This window comes from Neopelma chrysocephalum, unplaced genomic scaffold (genome assembly GCF_003984885.1).
Source record: "Neopelma chrysocephalum unplaced genomic scaffold, ASM398488v2 Primary Assembly neopelma1_170290, whole genome shotgun sequence".
NCBI lineage: Eukaryota > Metazoa > Chordata > Aves > Passeriformes > Pipridae > Neopelma > Neopelma chrysocephalum.
In genome coordinates this window covers 1-7,536 of record NW_020936332.1, presented here as the reverse complement: position 1 = coordinate 7,536, position 7,536 = coordinate 1, and the positions used below count along the sequence as shown (strand labels likewise).

The 7,536-nt window shown below is 46.6% G+C and overlaps 1 pseudogene; it reads left to right on the top strand.

Moving 5' to 3' along the window:
* Nucleotides 1-2,849: 2,849 nt before the first annotated feature.
* Nucleotides 2,850-5,023, top strand: LOC113962428 (annotated as a pseudogene).
* Nucleotides 5,024-7,536: the final 2,513 nt, after the last annotated feature.

Genomic DNA, 7,536 nt, shown 5'->3' with positions numbered 1-7,536 from the left:
AGTTTCTTTTTGTTCGTGCCTTTTTGGGGGCAAAATCTTGGCATCATTTTGGCGAGCCAGGCAGGAGCGGCTAGCCTCCTCGACCCTGTGAGTCCCGGGGGGCTCGTGACGCTTCTGGGGCCCCTCCGACGAGATTTCTGTCGGCGAAGTCTCCCGACCCCTTGGAATCACGAGTCGACGGACACGAACCGCCTGCTTCAAATTAAGAGGTACTTATGCTCTAAATTGTGATTTATAGGGAAAAGCGCTTGGTTCAGTAGGGGAGTACAGGACGCTGTATCCCGGGGAAAGTCGGGGGACGCTCCGACGCACTAAAACCCCAACTGCAGGTTAAAGTCCTGCTGGATACTTTGTTGCGGGTTGGAGGCCCGGCAACTGCAGGTTAAAGTCCTGCTGGATACTTTGTTGTGGGTTGGAGGCCCGGAATCACATTGTTGTATTTGCCTTTGCTCCGACACGAACCCCAATTTTAGGTTAAAGTCCTACCGGGTGCTCTGTCTGTGTTAAGAGGCTCCGGGTTGGAGGCCCGAAATCATATCGGTGTGATTTCCTTTTATGTTTAAAGTGCTTTTGTTTTAACGTGTATGCTTTTTGGGTGGAATTTGTGTGAGAGACTGTTGTTACAGTGTTGTGGGAAGGAGGTTTTAGGACCCGGGGAATCTCTGGTTCTACTGGAGAATCCCTGGAATGCGGAGTGTAGAGATAAGAAACTGCTATGTGTCATTGCCGTGTTTTTGTTAAGAAACTGCTATATGTCTGCGCTGTGTTTCTTTTGGGTTTCTGTTACTTCTGTGATAAATAGGTGGCAGGAGCTTAAGAGAGATACAGTGGAGAGCTTTGCTATTTGTGATATTTTAGTTGCTATTAGTGGTGTTTTATTGTCTCTTGGCGCGGACCTGTTTTTGAAATACTCTACAACACAGTTTATCACGTACACGTGTTGTGGAGTGTTTTAAAGATAAGTCTGTGTTAGAAGTTGTAGTTTGATTCTGCTCTCGAGAGTGTGTAGGGGGGTGTGGACGTGAGTGTTTGAGACACACACATTTGCACACCTTTAGGAGCAGAGAGTGCCTTTTGCTTTGTCTCGGCACTTCATGCGCATAGCGTCCAGCACGTGTGGGGTGTTGAGACGGAGTAGAGGGTATTTTGAGGTGGTGAAATAGGTTAAGAAAGGTAAAAACTGGTTGTGAAAGTTTTTGTGGGATAGTTGGTTTAGGGAGAAGACGAATTAGAGTGCGGGCGTTCGGGTCACTAGCGAGTTGTGCTCTGGTTCGTCTCCTCTCTAGAGTGCAGCCCACTAATGATTTGAATGTTTGTAGCTGGAAACTGGTTTAGATATACGACCCCTGGATCAGCTAGTGGATGTTAATCTGTCAAGTACTGGTTACTGAGTTAATACCTGTCAGCGGTGACCAGCACTTTATAGATAGATATCCTGTGCATAACACGGTGAGCATAATTAAACCCCTGTAATAATAATGGGAGGCCAACAAAGTAAAGAAGGCAGCCTGCTGGAATCAGGAAGAGAGGAGAAAGATAACACCCCACAGAAGTTAGAAAGGGATGAAAAAGAAAGTGGTTTGTCGGAATCAGAAAGAAATCAGGAACTAGGAAGGGATGAAAGAAAGAAGGAAGCGGATAGAAAGCATAAAGATAGAAGGGATTCCGAAAGCTCAGAGAGCGATCAGGAAGAAGGGATTGACTGTTTGTATTGTACTAAGAATGCTGACAAGGAGGGAGAGGAAGCAAAATTAACTAACTGGGAAGCTCTTTTTAAGATTAGACAAGAACAAGATGAGACACCTTCAGACTTTTTAGACAGGCTTGGAGTTGCTATGAAACGATATACAACCTTAAGTCCTGCCTCGAATGCAGGCAAGCAACAATTAATAGCATTATTGAAGGGACAGAGTAACCCAGATATTAGAAAAAGGCTGCAAAGACTCTATCATCCTGCAGATGAAGATTTAGAGACGGTAATGAATGAAGCTTGGAAGATATACAACAATAGGGAGAGAGAAAAGAAAAGGAAAGAAGATGAAAGGCTCATTAGAATGGTAGCAGCAGCAGTGGCAGCCCAGAACCCAAGATTCCAAGAAACAAATACCAGGGGTAGGGGTTATGGTTACCCTGCAAGGAGAAGAGGAAGTTTCCTCTCCCAGCAAACCAGAATAAGATCAAACCAGTGTTCCCATTGCTTGCAAATAGGCCACTGGAAGCGGGATTGCCCTCGGCTGAGAAAGAGATTTGAAAGTGCTGCTATTGCACATCAGAGCAGCGAATGAAGGGGACCGGTGAGTCGTTCCCTAGCAGACCCACTGGTTAAATTGAAGCTAGGGGAAAGTGAAAAGGAATTGGACTTTTTGATAGATACAGGAGCTAAATTTTCAGTTTTAAATCAGGAATTAGTACCAAAAAGTGATGAATTTGCACAAATTGTGGGAGCAACAGGCCAACCAGAAAAGGCTTATTTTCTAAAACCTATTAAATACAAAATTGGAAAACAAATGGGAATCCATCAATTTCTGTACTTACCAAATTCTCCAAAGCCTCTACTAGGTAGAGACCTATTAAAAGAATTGGGAACAACAACAATAAAATTTAACCAAGACAAATTTGAATTCCAGGTAAATGATGAACAACTGATTGCAACTTTAAGCTTAACAATCAGTTGCATAGAACCAAAACCTGGTAAACATAATGCTGAGCAAATCACGAGCGAAGCGTACCCATTAATGTGGGCTACCGACATACCTGGGAAATCAAAACAGGCCACACATATCTCCATTGGACTTATACCTGAAGCACCCGGGCAACTTCGCGCGGCGGCAGCAAAGGCTCGGCCCGGGATGGCGGCCCGGCCGGTGCTGCTGGTCCTAACTGCGCTGCTGCTCTCGGCGGCTCTAGAGCCCATCCCGCGGGTCAGCCTGCCCTACGACTCAACTGAGCGGGTGGTGCAGCGGTTTGAGGCACCCGGCGTGTCCAACTACACGACCCTGCTGCTAAGTCCGGATGGCAGGACCCTCTACCTGGGGGCACGGGAGCTGCTTCTCGCCCTTAACACCAGCCAATTCCAGCCCGGTGCCCCGGTTCGAAGGTTGCTATGGAGTGCGGATGAGGAGAAAAAGAGACTGTGTGCGTTCAAGGACAAGGACCCCCAGAGGGACTGTCACAACTTCATCAAGTTGCTGCTGCGGCTGAACAGCACCCACCTGTACACCTGTGGGACCTATGCCTTCAGCCCAGCCTGCACCTACATTAACGTGCAGCACTTCAGCCTGGAGCGGGATGTGTTAGGGAAGGTGCTGCTAGAGGATGGGAAGGGACGCTGCCCCTTCGATCCCGAGTACCACTCCACAGCTGTCATGGTCGATGGAGAACTCTATACCGGGACTGCCAACGACTTCCAGAGCAATGAACCGACCATCGTCCGCAGCCAGGAGAACCGCATTGCCCTCAAGACAGAATATTCCCTCTACTGGCTGCAGGACCCAGTGTTTGTGGGCTCAGCCTACCTGCGTGAGAGCCTCCCTGCCGGCAACCCCGAGGGCGATGACGATAAGGTCTACTTCTTCTTCAGTGAGACTGGGAAGGAGTTTGACTACTTCAAGAACACCATCGTCTCCCGCATCGCGCGTGTGTGCAAGGGGGACCAGGGCGGAAAGCGCGTACTGCAGCGGCGATGGACGACCTTCCTGAAAGCTCAGCTGCTCTGCTCACACCCCGAGGACGGGTTCCCCTTCAACGTGCTACAAGACATCTTCGTGCTCACTCCGGGTGAGTCGCGCTGGAGGGACACGCTCTTCTATGGGGTCTTCACCTCACAATGGAATAAGGGGGGGCTGGGCTTGGCTGTCTGTGCCTTCCCCATGCGCAGCGTGCAGCGTGCCTTCGGCGGGCTCTACAAGGGGGTGGACCGTGAGACGCAGCAGTGGTACACAGACACCGGCCCGGTGCCGGAACCCCGGCCAGGCACATGCATCACCACATCGCTGCAGATGCCAGACCGGGTGCTGAACTTCATCAAGTACCACTTCCTGATGGACAGCCCCGTGCGCAGCCAGCCGCTGCTGCTGAGCCGCCGACGCTACCAGCAGATTGGCGTGCATCGTGCGCAAGGCTTGCACGGCACCTACGACGTCCTCTTCCTGGGCACGGATGATGGGTGGCTGCACAAGGCTGTGCAAGTGAACCACAGCGTACACATCATCGAGGAGATCTGCCTCTTCCCTGACGGGCAGCCCATTCTCCAGCTGCTGCTGGACCAGGACCAGGGCCTGGTCTATGCAGCCACCTACACAGCAGTGGCCCAAGTGCCCTTTGCCAACTGCAACCTGTACCGCAGCTGTGGGGAGTGTGTGCTGGCACGGGACCCCTTCTGTGCCTGGAACCGTGGTAGCTGCCGCAGGGTCACCCTGCATCCCCCAGCACCCCCACAGCTCTGGACACAGGACATCGAGGACGCTGACACGGAGCGGCTCTGCCAGTCGGCCAATGCCTCAAAGCCCCGTCCACACACCCTCCTGCCTCCAGCCTCGGGTGCCCAGTGCCAGCAGATCCAGCTGCTGCCCAATGTGGTGCGGCTACTGCCATGCCGGCTACTCTCCAACCTGGCCTTGCGGCGCTGGCTGCACGACGGGTCACCTGTCAACGCGTCCTACTTGGTACTGCACGACGGGACCCTCCTTCTGGTGGGGAGCCCTGAACACGCAGGCACCTACGAGTGCTGGTCGCTGGAAGAGAGATTCCACAAGCTGATGGCCAGCTACTGTGTGAGTGTGCAGGAACTGGGCCGTGGGCCGCTGGACCCCGGCAGGAAAGTGGCCTCTGGCCACGACACCCTGGAGACGGTCAACACGCCCCGGAACACCTCGACAGTGGGCAGTGCTGCAACACGGCTGGATGGCAAGACCTACTGGACTGAGTTACTGGTGAAGTGTGTGCTCTTCGCTACCGCCGTCTTCGTGCCCTCTTTGTCCTGCACCAGCACCGCACAGAAGCAAAATTGACCATAACAGCTTTAGTACCAGGAGAACTGGATACTAACTTTCAACCAAACCATCAGGAATCAGATCATAAGATGGATTCAAAGAGTCAATTAGAAACAAGACAAATAATAATACCAGGAAAATTAATGTGGCCATTCGTAAGAATAGAACATGAAAAGCCCCACTGGAGTTTAGATCCACTTTATCAATATTTGCAAACTAAAATAGCAGGACCAAAACTATTCACTACCATAAAACAGGTCACTTCCCAATGCAAAAGATGCTTAAAGAACAGCCCAAATACAAGAACCAAAATACATCTAAGAACAATAAATCGAGGCAAATTCCCAGGTGAAGTATGGCAAATTGATTTCTCTGAACTTCCTAGAAAAGGGGGATATAAATATTTATTGGCGTTGACTGACACATTTTCTGAGTGGCCTGGAGCATTCCCCTACAGAACAAACCGAGAAAGAAAATAACTCAAATCTTGTTAAATAAAAATCATATCACAGTTTGAGGTGTCAAAAAGCATCTCTCCAGACAGAGGTTCACATTTTTGTACAAAAGTTGTAAGAGTAATAAGCAAAGCATTGCAGACCAAGTGAGAATTACATACGCCCTACAAGCTGCAGGCCAGTGGGCAAGTAAAATTAAATCATCTTATCAAACAAATTACTAAAATGTCAAAAAACTAATTTACAATGGTATCAAGCTTTGCCTATTGCTCTGATCAGATTGAGGGTTAAACCTCGATCAAAAGAGAAACTGTATAGTCAAACTTATGCTATGCAAGTAGTAAATAGTAATGCTATAAATTAGATAAGTATATATATAATCATGTTACCTGGCTATAAATTGTATTCTTTTAATCCTAGTAGTGAAGTATGTGTTTAGAATTTTTTAGGTAAGCCTTTATAAGAAAGGTGAAGAAAACCTCTTTGAGTGTTGTAGACCACCTTCATTGCAACTCCATGAACCCTTCGCACCTTCTGCCTCTGGACCCAGCTGCAGAACACAGACGCCGAATACGACTAAATAATCTAATGACTATGTGGAAGACAGCACTACAGAAGAAAATTATAGATATGAGTGATTTGCAAAGACAGTTAACAAGTGCTTGTCACACTCATGGTTGCTCATGTCGCCCTTGGATTTGTGTAAAGTGTCAAAATTGTAACAAGAAAACTTGGAGAGTAGTTAGAGAAAGAAAAGGGACTTCTAACATGCTATGTTTGGCTTGTAACTATCAAGCTCATCAATCATGGTCAGGAGAGCGTTGGGCCTCTGACTTTCTAGACACCCCTATTCCCAATGGGCAAGCACATCAAGTTATACAACTTATTGAAAACATGGAAATCAGAGCCGAAGTATTCTTTCTTTATGTAGTTATAAGCCGAGCCATAAAAACCCAGTTGTGCCAACAAAACACTATCATCGCATCCGAATGTGGACAACATATTGCGATCCCACATTCCCACACTGTTTCTGAGAAACGGTGGGAACGAACCAAATCATATTGGGCACAACGTAGGCGAGTGTCAAAAAGACATAAATAATAATACATACCTATCAAGATCTTTTGTACTGAGAAATAACTCTATCAGTCAGTTTGAGAAAGATCACCAAACTTGGTGGCGATTACTAAATTTTACTAACAATCCACAACACGAACCTATTAAAACTTATGTTCTCACTATTAGTGCTGTCGAGGGAAAAGTTATCTTCCCTGTCTTGACCAATGTTTGCTATCAATCAGTTAGCATAGAAGCATGCATCCCTAAAAGACAATTAGGCTATATCTACAAAAATACTATAGTAGAAGCAGAAGACTTATACTTAGATGTTAAGAATAGTGTATGTATTTTTAAAAATGTTTCACAAGTATTTTATGTAGGTAATGGATGTGCATGTATTAGAACTGTTTGTAGTAATATTACCATAGATAACTGTCACGAAGTAACTAACAATACTAACTTTTGCATATGTAACTTCACCAAGGTTATCGGCTGTGACTTTAACTATACCACTCCTGTAACTACTCAACAACTAATTAAAACTGAATACACTCTATATCGCGACATACCAAGACTACAAATAGATATAGATACTAACCTTCTCAAAGCAGTACTCACACATCTTAACATAGAGAAACTAGTGCAAAAAGTAAACAAAACCACACAACACGTACTGTGGCAAGTAGAACATGATGCAACAAGAATAAAGAACATCTTAACCAAAATTAAACGAGTAGAGAAACACCACTGGTGAAACATCTTTGCAGGATATTCCCCAACAACAACCCAAGTTTATAATTACTTAATACACCCAATCTTAATCATGTCAATAGCCATATGCTTACTAACCCTTCTAGACATGCGTAAGCTAAATTCCATAAATACAAAGCCACAAGTAATCTGCGCAATGACACAAGCCTATCAACACCCTCAAAACTAAAAACTTGACGAAAGAATTCGTAAGTTTAAAGAAAAGGGGGAAAATGAAGCCAGATAAGGCCCAGAAAGCAAATATAACTATATGAACAGTA